Genomic DNA, 16,844 nt, shown 5'->3' with positions numbered 1-16,844 from the left:
AGTGTTATTGGTCATTTGGAGCTGGATGGAGCCCAGTTGTTGTGAAGCAAAAACGTATCCTCTTTTTTACCTTTAACAGTTATAAAAATATATTAACGCTATTAGCATTGATATGTTGATGGAGACATTCTGATTTTTAGCAACAGATATTAGAGTAATTGACATCCACTCCATTGCCAAAGCAATATAAAAAGGCCTTGGTGTAAATGAGGGGCAAGTTTTCATTCTCTCAGAGCAACATTGCTTTGCTGTGTAAGCTGACCGCTGTTGTGTTGTTGACTTTTGAGTAGACATAAGCCCAACCTGGGCAGCCTGTGGTTGGGATGGTTTCTATCCTCTCTACATCCCAATTTTGCACCTCAGGCTAATCTCCAGTTGATGATGAAAACAAGTATAGCAAATGTATAGTAAGTATTTTTAAAATGTCCACATTTATAACTATGAAGTAAACAAAGAAGAGCAACATGAATTGGTGGCACAGATTGATTGTATGAGTTGCTTCTAAAATCCTTTTGTTACTGAGTGTGGGGCATTCAAAGATAATAAAATAATGATAGAAACATTGCACAAAACTGTAACTAAAGCATTTTGGTGGTTGACCTTACGAATAGGGCACATATGATCAGTTTTATTCCATTCTCAGCTCACTGTAAGAAAATGGTCTACGATCATGCAAAAATAATGTGTATAGTAAACCCTGTGTTCCTTTAAATGGTCTAATCTTTAGATCTCATCAAACAGAAGGAGATACAGATGAGGAACAAATAACAAGAAGAAAGCAACCCGAATAGCGATTTATAAGACTTAAGACTTTGAGGCAAAATGCACTACAGTATTTTTGCATTAGAAAACCAGCCTGGTCAAGGTGCCTAATTGGTCATTCACCAAGATTTTTCTACAATAAAAGAAAGCATGGGGATATATTTTATTCTACAGCTGTGTAGTAGGAAATTCCTAAAAATTCTCTTTGGCATCCTATACCTACAAGGTACTGTTTTTTGCAAGGCGCTGAGGACAATTGATATCTTGCAGGAGATGCTCAGTACCTTGCCAGAGAATAAGGAAAAAATCTATGCCCTGATTGCTTTAGAAAGCTGAGTTAGGGCTGGATGCTGCCACCCTTACTCAAATTGAGTAGTATCTTAATCTGTGATTAGCTTAAAGGAAATCAATGGAACCATTCATGGAGTAAGATACTAATCATCATGAATAATGGTGGCAGAATCTGGCCCACTGGTAGTACTAAGTGATGCTTAGGCCTTATACAAGTAACTCACTTGCTTTCTGCACAGGTGTGAATTTATCCTACTAGTACATCTCTAGTGGTGAATCACCAGTTGGGAATAGAGCACTTTGCAAAACTGTGACTACAAACTGAGGGAAGAAGGGGAAAATAGTGAATGAGGAAAAACCAGGTCAACAATAAAATTTGGAAGTAGAAAAACAGTTCAGGTTCCAAATGAAATATTTCTTAACAGAAGAAGAATTTAAAGTCAGTTACCTCCATAATTTCACATATTTGACAATCTTTGGGTTAAACATGGTATCATTCCTGACAGGAAATAAAGAGCAAGAGCTCTACTTATTGCTTACACATTTGTATTCAAACTGATATGAGTGTGTAATGTGGAAGTAATAGCTCCAAAGTAAACTAGTATCATGGTATTTCCTTTTGGAGTTGCCTATTTTACAATGATAATGTTTGGACTAGAAGGGTATTGAGTTTGTAAGACTCTAAGCCTGCTAATTTTCGGCCATTGGACATTTTGTATTAAATATTGTTAGTTTGATGACATAATCTCCTGAGGAACAAGTGGAATTATTAAATTTACTTATGTAGGCATTCTGGACCAAATCCTTAATGAAGCTGAGTGCCTGAAGCTCCCATTGAATTCAGTGGAATTTTCAGACACACATCAGGTACTCAACATCTCCCATGATTTGGCTGTTTGTGACAGTCAAAGGTGTATGTTACACTAAGGAAAACAAAGACCAAAGGCCAGGTTCACTATGGTGGGTACAGCAGGGTAGAGTTAGAACAGTCTTACTCCCTGGGAGACTACAGTGCCTGAGATAATCAGTGCTACGCCTGCTGACTCCTTAAGGGGCTTCACTGGGAGAGGGAATGATGTCTGACTATGACTTCATTTGCTATATAATACACCTTTAAATGTACCTCCCCCCTTCTCCTTCATGGGTTACTTGGGAGCAGGTCACACTCACATGCGTGCCTGGGTGCCTAATGTTTTTAACATAAAAGGAGATCCTGAGTACACCAGTGGTGATATTGTTTAGTTGGGGATTTCCTATCCACCCCCTTGCTGCAGTCCATTGTGCCTAAAGAATATACAATGACTGTGCCTCCTCCTTGCTGGCCCTGCACACTGATGGTGTGCCTTGGGAGCCTCCAGGAATAAAATTATTCCAGTAATAACCTGGAACTAAGTCCAAGACAACAGTTATAAATAAGATATATCTAATTGAGTACATTAGAATTAACACACCTTTACTTAAAACTTAAAGAACTGAGTTTAACAGATAGAAAGTGAACAAAATCAATTAAAAAGTACACAGAAAGAAAGGAAACTTATCTATCTGGCATTTGCACTGCCACCATTTATCCCACCCTCTGAGTGTGCACTCCTCTGGATTTAAGTATCAGAGGGGTAGCCATCTTAGTCTGAATCTGCAAAAGCAACAAGGAGTCCTGTAGCACCTTTTAAACTAACAGATTTATGGGAGCATAAGCTTTCGTGGGCAAAGACCCACTTCGTCAGATGCATGTAGTGGAAATATCATATCAGATATAAGGAATGGTAATATATAAAAACCTGTAGGAGAATATTTCAATCTCCCACACAATAGCAGATTTAAAGGTAGCCATACTGCAACAAAAAAACTTCAAGACTACAAAGAGAAACTGCTGAGCTACAGTTCATCTGCAAATTTGATACCATCAATTTAGAATTAAACAAAGACTGTGAATGGCTAGCCAACTACAAAAGCAGTTTCTCCTCTCTTGGGCTATGTCTACACTGGCGGGTTCTTGTGCAAGAACTCTTGTGTGAGAATATGTCCACACTGCCATGTGCTTTTGCGCAAGAGCATCCATGGCACCGTGGATGCTCTCTTGCTCAAGAAAGCTCTGATTTTAGTGATAGGGCTTTCTTGCGCAAGAAACCGCCGCTATGCGTCCATACTGCCTTCTTGCGCAAGAGCTCCTGCGCAAGAGGGCTTACACCTGTTAGAAAACAGCATAGCTCTTGCGCAAGAAGCCCTATCTTCTGACATCTTCTGTAACTCTTCTTGCGCAAGAACAGGCAGACAGTGTGGATGTTCCGTGGGTTCTTGTGCAAGAACCCGCCAGTGTAAACATAGCCTTGGTTTTCACACTTCCACATCGGCTGCTAGAAGCGGGACTCATACTCCCTGACTGAATTGACCTCGTTATCTCTAGCCTTACTCTTGATTGGTACCCTTTTCTTATGCCTGTAAATTTACACCTGCCTCTGGAATTTCCACCTCACACATCTGACGAAGTGGGTCTTTGCTCACGAAAGCTTATGCTCAAATATATCTGTTAGTCTATAAGATGCCACAGGACTCCTCATCACCGCTGGATTCAGTGTCCCAGATGCTTACGTGGGCGCGTGCGCTTGAAGGTCTGCAGCAGGAGTGGAGACAGCACTGTGCAGGTTCTGTGTGTATTAGTCCAAGCTGAGCAGCCAGCTGCAAAATCCCTCTGCCACTGGACCAGACCTCACCAAATGCCAGCAGCTCTGATTCACTGGGCACATCACTTTGCCTCTCTTTGGACCCAGAGTCAGTCTATTCTCTGAGGATACGTCTACATTAGCCCCCTAGATCGATCTAGAGAGGCTAATGAAGGCGACCAGAATTGAAAATGAAGCACGGGATTTAAATATACCACGCTTGATTTGCATGTTCCCGGCTGGTCGCCATTTTAAAAATTGACTAGCCCGAAGTAAATGCCCGTGTCTACACACGCAGTGAAATGGGATTCCGGAATAAGTGAGTGAAAGTGGCTGACTTTTAAGGGCCTTCTTTTTTAGAGAGGAGGACGGTATATGGGCTGAGGACTAGTCTGGCAAAACATTTATGTTTGAGCTTATCTTCCAGCTAATAAAATGGCCTACTAAAGTTACTACCATCCAAGATATTGACTTCCCATCTACCCAGGAGGTGTTCCTCCATCCCAGGCCACACCCATGCTCCTCCCCTGCCCCATAGCCATTCTACCCCTACCCTAAGGTCCTGCTCCTGCCCCATCTCTTCTCTGCTTCCTGCCCTGAGCATGCCCCATCCCTGCTCCTCTCACTCCTAAAACTTCTTGAGTGCTGAAAATCATCTGTTTGCAGCACTCTGAAAGCACTGGGGGGGGGGGGGGAGGGAGGGGGGAAGGAGAGGGAGGATTTGGTCAGCAGGGCCACTAGCGGGCAAGAGGCATGGGGGAAGGAGCACTTGCAGGTGGGAGCTTGGCAACTGGTAGGTGTTCTGCACCCACAGAGTCAGTGCCTATAACTGCCATTTCCTGTTGATTCCTGTCTTTGTGGAGTTTCTGCCACTGGGGATGCTCATTAAATGGCAAATTCCTGTGTCAATTTCATCCCTGTGGTTAAGTAAGCAAGCATATGTTAACAGGTTCTTCGATATAGTAAAGCCTATCTGGTATATCACTGCTGTCCAAACAGGTTTCTATGCAAATTTTACCTGGTTGATTTAAGATTTGGTGAGTTATAATGCTTACAGATTAGCAGAGGAAATTTGTTACCTGGAAAAAGTATAAAGAATAACCCAGGGCAACAAAAATGTTAAGTGGTTTGAAACAGGTGCCATATGAAGAGAGATGAAGAAGACTGGAAATTCTCAGCTTAGAAAAGAAGAGACTAAGGGTACGGCTAGACTACATGCCTCTGTCGCCAGAGGCATGTAGATTAGGCTACCAGACATAGTAAAATGAAGCGGCAATTTAAATAATCGCCGCTTCATTTAAATTTACATGGCTGCCGCGCTGAGCTGACAAACAGCTGATCAGCTGTTTGTCGGCTCAGCGCGATAGTCTGGACGCGCGGGTGTCGAAATCAAAGGTATTTGTCGACCACTCAGGTATGCCTCCTGGGATAAGGTATACCGGGGTGGTCAACAAATACCTTTGATGTCGCCACCCGCGCGTCCAGACTATCGCGCTGAGCCGACAAACAGCTGATCAGTTGTTTGTCGGCTCAGCGCGGCAGCCATGTAAATTTAAATGAAGTGGCGATTATTTAACTCGCCGCTTCATTTTACTATGTCTGGTAGCCTAATCTACATGCCTCTGGCGACAGAGGCATGTAGTCTAGACGTACCCTAAGGGGGGATATGATAGAGGTCTGTAAAATCATGATTGGTGTGCAAAAAGTTGTTAGAGAAGAAACAGGCGACCCAGGAGCAGATGGGGAAAACAGAACCACTATATTGCCTACGCACTTTTACCTTGGACATTCAACACAATGTCTGAATGGCAACAACCTGCCATTAGTCAGACTCTTTTATCTATTTTAGTATGTTAATTCACATGTCTATCACTACTTTTCCTAAAACCTTATTTAGTAATGTCAACTCCCATAAAATGAATATTAATAAGCAAATAATGAATACAATTACATCTGCCCCTAATTAATATTTACATAATTTCTAATTAAATCAACACATTCCTATGCTACAAACTAAAAGGTTACAGAGATTACAAGGATTTTAACCCTGAAGAGATTTATACAGTGCCAATGAGGATAAGCAAAAGACACAAGTTAGAGCAGCTACATGCTTATCTATTTTCCTAGGCTACAAAACGAAGGGAAAAAACATGTTTAAGCCTAATGCTGTGGCTGAACCCAGAACCACTAATGCAACAAGGCCATTCCAGACCCCTATTAATTTTACACCACCCAACAAAAGTGAATATGGAAAAGTTGTTTATTTGTTCCCATAACATAAGAGCAAAGAGGTCATCAAATGAAATGAATAGGTAGCAGGTTTAAAACAAACAAAAAAATGTTTTTTTCTTCATGCAGCGCACAGTCAACCTGTGGAACTCCTTGCCAGAGGATGTTGTGAAGACCAGGACTTTAACAGGATTCAAACAAGAACTAAATAAATTCATGGAGGTTAGGTCCATCAATACTTATTAGCCAGGATGGTAGGAATGTTGTCCCTAGCCTCTGTTTGTCAGGGTCTGGAAATGGATGACAGGAGAGGGATCACTTGATTATTCCTGTTCTGTTCACTCCCTCAGTTGGAAGATAGGATACCGGGCTAAATGGATTTTTGGTCTGACCGGGTATGACCGTTCTTATGTTCTATGATTTTTTTGGAGAGAATGAGCTAAAGGGATTGTTGTGTCTTGAACATAGAGCTCCACAGTAACTGTCAGAAAGAAAACTGAAAATAGTTTAAGAGAGCAACACAGGCAATTACTCGCTGCAGGGGAAGGGAGGGTGTCGGCAAAGGACCAGAAGAAATGGCCAGAATGACATTGCTTGGTTTTATTAACTCATCCATAATTAGCCCATAGCTTAGATACAATTTAGCTTGTGCCATATGGGCTAATATTGTGCTGAAAGTTACCCCCCATGCAGGTGACAGTCTGTCACATTGAAGGCAGATTAGCATAAAACAAACAGTATACCCTTCATTATAGAACCATCATTTGCAAGCCCATAGTTAAGGGTACATAAGTAATTCCATTATAACTCCCTTATCTTTAAGATTTATTAAGTAACCATGAAAATCACATGCACACAATAATGGATCAGTGAATCCTTTCCTGAATTTTGTAATTAACTGGCTATTTTAAGCTGTATGCTTAGTAAAATGTCCAATATGGACATTGTAAGTGCTTAAGGTTGAGTTTTTTTAGGACATTGCTGCTTTATTATAGACAAAATATGCTAGACATGATAATTTTTGCCTTGATGAATGTACAGTGTAAATTACTCCAGAGTCAAAAGATGTTAACATGACACTGAAAGGGTATGTCTAGACTACATGCCTCTTGCGACAGAGCCATGTAGATTAGTTTACTAGACATACGCAAATGAAGCGGCGTTTTAAATAATCGCCACTTCATTTAAATTAAAATGGCTGCTGTGCTGAGCCGATCAGCTATTTGTCGGCTGAGCATGGTAGTCTGGACACTCCGCGGTCAACATCAAAGGCATTTGTCGACCTCCCCGGTATGCCTCGTGGGATGAGGTTTACTGGAGAGGTCGACAAATGCCTTTGATGTCGACTGCAGAGTGTCCAGACTACCATACTGAGCCGACAAACAGCTGATCAGCTCAGCACAGCAGCCATTTTAATTTAAATGAAGAGGCGATTATTTAAATCGCCGCTTCATTTGCGTATGTCTAGTAAACTAATCTACATGGCTCTGGCGACAGAGCCATGTCGTCTAGACATACCCAAACTGTCCAACAATAAACAGTTAAACAAGGTTCAGGATTTGGCAGCTGCTTAGAATTGAAGCAAACCAATCATTAAAAATCTTTTAAAACCTTTATTCAAGTTACAGGAAAAAACAGTTAAAGCATTTGAAACATTTAATACTAAGTAAGGCTTTCATTTTTACAATATCCCTTATTCCCTTTCCTTTTAACTGCAGAGAGTTTTTAGAAAGAAAGCCTCTTGTTTGACAGTCTCTTAGATGGTAATGACTGTCCTTTTGGGAAAAGAGAAGTAGTTGAGGCAGGCTGTGGCTGTCGCAGTTGTTAAGAATATCTGATTCCAATTTCTAGAAGATAAAACACTATGTACACAAAAGGAGGAGAGAAAAGAACAGCAATAATGGAAAATGTAGCTTCTTTCTGTGGTATTGACTCTTAGGGTAGGTCTACACAGCAAAGTTATTTCGAAATAACTTTTCTAGCATCTCACAAGCCAACTGATATTTTGAAATTAATTCAAAATAGTGGAGGTCTTACTTTGAAATTGCTAAACCTCATTCCACAAGGAATAGTGCCAATTTCAAAATTGCTATTTCGAAATAAGTGCTGTATAGACGCTTATTTCGAAATAGGAGGCCTCCAGCCCTTCCCAGGGTGCCCTGCTGGCCGTCCTGGCCACAAGGTAACTTCTGAACTGATGCCCTTCTGGAACCAGTTCTGGCTGGCCTTAACTGTGATTCAGCATCCAATCAGTGTGGACGCGCTATTTTGAAATAGCAAAAAGCTATTTCGAAATGCATTTTGTGTGTAGACATGTAATTTCAAAATAAGATATTTCGAAATAATGCTGTAGTGTAGACATACCCTTAATTTCAACCTTATGATTGGAAAAACATGCAAAGCGCATGGTCTTATTAGCCGTTTTGAGACCTAGCAAACTTGTACCAGCATCAGGCTGTTTCACACATTGATGTTATAGGGCTCTCTAGCCACAGGCTTACAAGTGGGAAAGAAAAGAACGAAGTACAGAAGAAAAAGGACACAGTGGTGCCAGGGAAGAGACAAAGTCTCACATTGAGAAGGTGTTTGGGATATAGCTGGAGACAAATAAAGGTGACAATGTCATTTCGAGATTGAATAGCTTTCAGGATCAGGATGAAGGCTCAGAATCCCAGGAGGTGGTGGAGGTGCCAGCCATGATGGTAAAATTCACTCATTCCCTTTTTTCAGTTATCCAGCATTTGAGTAGCATTTTATCCCTTCCCAAACCCCAAAACAGAATTTTGGGTGGGATTGCCCATCACCTCATTATTTTGTCCTCCGATTAGTCCTAATCTCTGACACTCCATTTTGATTAACTGAATTCTAATTTCACATTGTTCTTGTGTACCAGGCATGAGCCTAACACAGTCTTGAATTGTATTTGGATTAACTCAGTCTCTTTCGCCCTTGTTCATTTTTTATTCTTTTCCCATCAGCATTGTTACTATAGATTGTGGTGACATTATATGAACTTTCACACGCTTTTCATAGGTGAGCTCACAACTGTAGCCCCAATTAATACAACATAGTCCTTTGCCTCAATTTGTTTTAAAAATTCTGAATTATTACTGACTGTAAAAAAATTTAGTTTCTATGTGAATGCATCACTTTTTCTCAGAATTTTTTATAATATACACATTTCTAACCAAATACCCAATTGATGTGAAAATACATGCACTACCTGCTCTGTCAGTGCATTTACATGATGGACAATAATGATTCTAATGTTAAAGCTAAATATCTAGCCAATAACTATTCTATCTATAGACCAAGAAACAAAATCACAGTGATAAATATGTTATCAATATATGCTGCATTTTCTTTACTCTGAATACATATTGTGGATATTGCTATTTTAAAATAAAGAAGAAAATTTTGTGCCAAATCCTTTTCCAAATGGCACCAGGTTTTGCTACAAAGCAGCCAAACCCATTAGAATGCTCAGTTAAGGCTGCACACCCACGCTGTCAAACCATTTCTCCTTTCCCCCAAATTTTGTTTTCTTGCATCTTTTAGATAAAAAGATGCAGTTGACTCTACTAAGTTTTATAGACTTTTCTTTTGAAATGCAGTTCTGCCATTTAACATCTAAATGAAGTGAATTTTTGTTATGCAGACAGGAGTTAAATTTTTTCTAGCTCTCCTCGGCCATTTATGTGACTCTATGGCTTTCAAATGGTATAATGCTAGAGCATGCCAAATGTCCTGCCATTTAATAACCAGTAGCATACAGAGCTCTTTTCAAAATGCCACCGCTCTGAGCATCTGTTGTTATTAAGTAAGATGATCAAATTTTGTATAGGACTTCAATTTTGCTTTTCACATCACTTATAGAGCAAGAATAATATGCAGTCTGTGTATAAAACTAATGGGTTAGGAGCAGTGAGCCAATTGCTGTTTTTGTGTTCTGCTTTATTGCAGATTGTAAAATAAACTTTGGCCTTTTTTAATAAATGTGATAAAAATGCTCTGTGAATCAGGAGAATGTCAGCAATTAAAGCCATTTAACATCACAATAATTTTAAAAATGAAATACTCTAATACAACCACCACTGGTTTGCAGAAAAAGTCACATTGTCAGTCCTTATTAATTACATTATTTGACAGACATGCTAAAGAAGAGAGAAAGGTACATGTAGCTGGAATCAGATTAGCAAGTAATCGATATTATTTTTCAAAATTGTTCTAAAATGCCTTTTAGTTTGCCTTTTGAATTCCTTTAAGGAATTTCTTCTACCTCAGAATGTCTCTCTAGCAGAATATGACTGATAACTCTAAAACTCAGGAGAGCAGCTGGTCCTAAACAAACAGCATTGTTCCAATAGGGGAAAGAGACAGATTAGGTAGTGGAGCACCCAATTGGATTTTATTGTTTTATAATGCTAACAAATATTATCTCACTAGTATGTGGAAGAAAAGATGTGTCTGGCTGGGTACAGCCTTATTTTTCTGAAATAAGCTGAAATGTACATGCATCATTTTAAAACCTTTTAAGGGTGTGGTTTGGGAATTTGTTTGAACCGGTCCTCATTTAGGGATATTTCTTTGCCTCTGGAATTCAGTTGAGGCCAGGTGCATATCTCAGTATGTTTCTTATTCTCATCCTACTTCAGGGTACAGAACAGATAGTTAGAAGGGCAGGTACTCAGATTTGACCTTATAATTCTTTTTGTAAGTACAAAACTGCAGGTCCAAAATTCTCTAACTGTACACAGATAGAATCCCTCCCAAGCTGAAGTTCAGTCTTTATATTATGCTCCAGACTCAGAGAGCTCTTTTCTGTCCAAGAAATAGTACTCCCAGCACAGGCAGACTGCACTACACAGGTACCTCACAATTTTTGGCATTGAGGGTAGAGATGGAGAGAGGAAAAATATATTGGGGGTCTCCAGAGTTTAAGCCACTAATGGGAAGCCCAGAAAATGGAAAAAAAAGTTGGCTCAAAGCTTCCTGAAGATGCAGTACAGAATCTCAGCCAGACTTCTTAATGGTCTTTGAGTTCCCTTTGTGGTACTCTCATGTGAGTCCGCTGGCTGGAATCCTGGCTGGCTGATGATCTGCCACAGATGATTTTTTTGATACTCTGCTTTACAGTCATTGTTTCTGTATTTATGTCAATACTTTGAAAACAGGAGTGAAACAGTTTCCTTCTGTTGTTAAAGTTTACCTTTGAGTTTGTGAATCTTCACAAAACTTCAGAGGTAAGCTGCATGAACCGATGAAAATACGATTTGTAGAGAGATGCTTATGGTTCCATATATAGTATGCATTCATTCACAAGATTGTTTGTGCATCTGGTATATATAATTGAGGATTTTTCTTTATTACTTGTAATTCTATTGATATTTAAGCAAGTGAGCAACAACACTAACAAGAGTATAGGGACAATGCTGTCTGCTTATGCATAGGTGTGCTGAGCAGGAATTTAGGAAGCAGGGGGGTCTTTTCATTTAATTTGGAGGAAGCAATTTATACACCCACCAGGATCCTATAGCCCCCAGGTGATCTCAGATGGGGTGTGAGGCAGTTATGGTTATGTCTTTGAGTCCCTTGCACATATGCCTTTCCAGCAGCAGGAACTGAAGGGTGGCCATCCTTTTACAAGCACAAAGAGGTGGATTTTTGAATAGTGCATTCTAAGAAATCTTATCTCGCACCAGCATGCTTCCCCAAGAGCCCTGCCCCTGTACCAAGAAGGAGAAATATGGCATGGCATGGTTACATCAAACTGGCCATCATTGAAAGAGGTGTGTCAATAAGTTTGGAACAGTAAGGTTTTGTTTTCTTGATACTCCGAGATCCTCTGATGGTGATCTGACTATATTAAATTAGTGGTAATTTATTGTACTTCAGTTCTGATTTTTAGGTAGTTCTATTGACTTGAATTCAGGTAAGTAATTTATTTTGTCATTTCAGAAGACTGTATATGCTCAAATCAGAAACATATTCACAGTAAATGCCATCACAGAAAGCTGGCTAAGTGCATTATTGGCATGACAGGATTCCATACTGCCCTAGGTCTAAATGGTAAGATGAGCATCCCTTCACACCCAATAAGATCTTACTATCCTCATCACAGAGAATGGGGTTTCCTTCGATGTGGTGGTATTTTTTGTTCCCCATAACAACAATTATGCATGCTAATTATGTAGGAGCACAAAAGAAGGTGTGGTCCCTGAAGAACTTTTGTTTGAAGAGACAGAGAGGCAGAAGATGTAAGGGAGGCAAAATAGGAGTAAACTGGTGATTGAGAACACCTGGCTCACCATTTTTTAAATATAAAGATTATAGGCTGTTCATTCTCAAGTACCCTGCAAGCCCACCACAATCATCTACTTAATTTCTTGTAGGTGTTGAAGTGGGTTTTCAGGAGAGAGTTGGGTCTGCTGGATGTCTTTGTGAGTGAGCTTCAAAATGATGATCCATATAATAATAAGTGCACAAAGTGCTGAAGCTGGCATCAGTAGTTCAGTGGTGAGGTTGAGGATGACAATGGAGAAAAACGATAATGTCAAAAAATGTCAAAAGCAGATTAATAGATAGGGCAGAATTATGTAGGGTCTTGAAAGTAACAGCAAGAACCTTGCACTTGAAATAGTAGTGCAAGTATCCAAAGAAATGGTTTAATGGTCAAAGAGACGGGCAAGGAAGACAATTTAGAAGATACATTTTATATGGATTATATTGGATTAGGCAATGTGAGAAAGAAGAAGGATGTAGCAGTGGATGAGAATTTTACTTCTGGGGAATTTTTATTTTATTCAATGCTCGTGTGACTTGTGACACATTAGGCAAAACCTCCATCTGTCTAATACCAAATATCTTGCTCTATTACAGTCTATTTCCATGACAGTGCCATTTTTACAATGGCTTTCCTAGATGTTATCTTTTATTTTTCTCTTTCGGAGTTCCATTAGGTGGTGTCCAATCAAAGGAATACAGGATTTTTAATATCAATACAACATGTCCCAACCATGTTGGCCTTCTTTCTTGAATCATTGTCTCTATAGTCTCATGGCCACACCCTATGTAACACATCACCATTGGTTACTTTATTTCACTAGTGGACACTTAGTATTTTCACAAACCTCTCTGATATAATTCATTAAGTTACCTATTTCAAGCATTTTTCACATTTCAGAAGCATATAACAATATGAGTATCACAATGACATAGTATCACTTTGTCTCAATTCTTGCATGAAACTCCTTAATTTTTCAGATGTAAGCCAGGCTTGAAAGGGACTCTCATTTTCTGTTGGCTGATTCTTAGGGTATGTCTACACTTGCTAATAAATTGGCACTGCCACAATCGATTCAAAGAGTGTCGATTTAGTGGGCTTAGAAAAGACATGTTAAATATATTGGAGAGCCCTCTCCAATCAATTTGAGTACACAATTGAGAAGTGTAAGGGAAATGGATGAGACACGCTCCCCTGTGCAGAGTAGCCACCACACTAAGTGGATCTAACAATGTCAACCTCAGTTACATTAGTCGAGTAACGGAAGTTGTGTAAATTAGATCAACTTACTGAAGTAGTATATAGCAGCCCTGAATCCTACCCTCACATTTAACATTATACTGTTCTCTTTCACATCATCATCACAAGATTTTTGCTTAGTATGCAGTTTTTCCATGTGTGACCAGTTTCATTCTTGTCAGCAGTACACTGTAGAATACTTTTTGGGATACTGAAAGTGATGTTATTCCTCACCAATTGTCTCACCGGTTGGTTTCCTTCCTGTGGTAATTTACAGGTTACACCTCTTTTCCTCTCCTCTGGGAAGAATTATTTCTCCCAACCGATATTACAAAATTATGCATTTCATATATAACTACCTCCTCCCTAGCTTTAAGTGTTTTATCAGTGATAGTATCTTGATGAGACATTTTGCTATTTTTAGCTACTTAATTGCTTCTTCTAGCAAAGAGAGATTTAATTCTTCACTTTCTTCTGTAAATCCATTGATTGGAATTGTGTGCTCTGTTTGGCAGAGTACTTCATTAAAATGTTTTCACTGTTGTTTCTTTTGTCCTGTTTTTGTTGTTAATCTTCCAACTCATGCTTTTTGCAATACCTCTTACACTCTAGAACTGGGATAACAATTACTTAAACACTTGGAACAGTTTGTTGGAGTCACCTTTGTTGGCTTCTCTCATTTGTGTCTTATCTTTTCAACACAACTTCTTCAGTTAATCTTTGTCTACATACTCCCACTGCAACGTGTGTTCTTCTTGTCATGTCACTTGTTCTTGCTTCTTCTTCAAGGATTTTCTATTTTATATGCAATTTCCATTGTTTGTTTCCATTCTTCTTTCCTTGAAACTCTTGGTCCAAATGACATTGCAGCGACTTCCTGGAAGACATCTCCAAAGCGAGTACATTGTTCTTCTATTTCATCATTCATTACTTGCTGTTCTTGCAATCCATTTGAGACCTGATTTTTCAAGTCCCCCCTGATTCGTGGTTCAGCTGATTAGTTCACATCAAATACCATCTCCCTTTTTTGTATTCACTTGTCTTTTTAGCTTCATTCATTTGTATTCTATATACATAATAGTAAAATATTGAAAATCGCACTGGCCCCTTATCCAGTATTACTTTTGGTTCAAAAAGAGTGCATGCAAGCACTAGTGAAAATTATAAAGACCAGTATCTCAGGTATCCACAAAAGTAAAAATGAAAGACTAGTCTTTGAGAGTACATAATACAGTGGCATGAAAATCTTATCATTCTGATTTAGCTTTTTTCATTGATGTAGTGACAGTTGCAGAATGGTTTTTAATGGTCTAGCACTTATACTGGTATTAGCTGGTGCTTTTCAAAGAAAACAATAATTCAGCCCACCAGAAAATGTGGCACTGGAATAAAGTAGTTCATGATATGTAAACTGAAGAAATAATGTCAAAATTAATTTACAGATAGAAGAAAGCTGTTAACCCAAATATCATTTTAAGATCTGATACCTGAAATGCTTGTCAAATCTAGAATCACTATGGCAAACACTGATCTTGAATGAGGGAAATGAAGAATTTAAGAGAACCCTGATAAAATAATTTCAATGATAGTAAATGATGGCAAAGTTCACAGGAATAATGACCAATGGAAAATCTCAATGATTAATTAGAAAAATTAATAAAAAACAGCATCAATGTTGCACACTCCTCCAATTGCCTCTCATGGAGTCATACTTTAAATGCATACAAATCTTTTACTTCACATATTACTCTTAGATATTAATCATGCTATAATTTAGTAGTGAAGTAGCATAAATTGCATAATCAGAAGAGGTATTGGATTGGAGTGCTGGAAAACAATCTGCTACTTCAGCATCAGGAGAGTCTTTTAGATTCAGAACCACATTATCCCCTGATTAATCTTCATCAAATGGTTGAAATAGAATTCCATGTGCTGTAGAAATCATAAATTATAAATACATTATTAAATCAATAAACTGAGTACAACAATGAATTTTAAATCCAACATTGTGATTACAGCCAGCTCTTTCTTAGAAAGATATTAAACTCTAACTGTACATTTCATCTAGGATTTTTTATAGGTGATCTGTTTCATTTTCAGGAAGTTCCCATGAAGTTTCTTAACTTCCCCTTTTGCTCTTAGGAAGAAGTAGCCTGGAAATAAGGTGAAAAAACCCAGAAATCTAAAAATACTGATATGTGAAATAAAACTATTTAGAAAAAATTTAACCCCCTAGTGCTGATTTTTCCTTCAGTGTCTACCAAATAAGCATAGTGTGTGGTTTTGCTACAGTGGTTCATGGGATTATTTATGTTTATGGTTCTCTGCATCAGTGGCACTGATCCATTCATTTCTGCATGGGATTTAGGTAAAAAAATTACAGATGTCTCAAACATGAAAAAAAATGTGTGAAATCCATTCTAGATAAGGCATAGACAGTGAATGCATCATCTATTAGGAGGGCTATTAGTGCAAAAAGAAAATCAGAGCAATCATGATCATAGAAATATATGTCAATATATGAACAATTGGTTTTGGAAAATCCATCATGCAATTAGGTCAAAATTAAAGAAATCTAACTTGTATAATCGACACTTCTGTATCAGAAGATACAGTCAGCAGAACCACCATTAAGCCTGTACAATCAGCAGCAGCTGTGACAATCATAAGAGATTTGTTTAAAAGTTCTTTTAATTGCAATTCTCGCCACCCATTTAGAAAAAAAATTAATAAAGAAAATTGAAAACATGCAAACGTTTTGCTGCTGTGGGCTCAGTAGCAGTAGCACTTTGGCACACTGTTTCAGAAAAGAATGCACTAATGGCTGTCTTCATTTCTCATTTCTAATGAACTTAAAGTCTGAGTTTTGCTGGCTTATGATATGCTTGGCTAGCCTGAGTAAAACAATATAGATTTCAATACATTGCAAATAGTTACACAGCACTTCATCTATACATTTCAAAGCTCTTTACCTAAATGGCTGAGCAGCATCATTAGTCAATTTACAATTGGGGAAACTGAGGTACAGAGACATTAGGTGTAGTAAGAAGAGGGCCTAAAAGATCACAGGCCTGATGTAAGGCCTGAAGCCCAGGCAAAAGTAGTGAAGGCTTTGCTTATATAGCACAAAGTTGAGCTGTGAGCAAGTGGCAGGTCCTGCTCACAGACTCTGGCAAGAACAGAGCTGATATTTCAGTAACACACATACTTAAGAGGTACTAGGCACTAGTCATATAAACACATTTCAGAAGGGTGCTATCAGAACATCCCATTTGGAAACATCTTGGTACCAATACTCTCTCCACAGATAACAAGAACATACTGACCCAGGTTCAGGATGACAGCATGTTGGATAGTGATGTTTTGATCAAACCACCATG

This window comes from Pelodiscus sinensis, chromosome 8 (assembly GCF_049634645.1).
Source record: "Pelodiscus sinensis isolate JC-2024 chromosome 8, ASM4963464v1, whole genome shotgun sequence".
Lineage (NCBI taxonomy): Eukaryota > Metazoa > Chordata > Testudines > Trionychidae > Pelodiscus > Pelodiscus sinensis.
The sequence above is the reverse complement of the archived record's forward strand: the minus strand, read 5'-3'. Positions refer to the sequence as shown.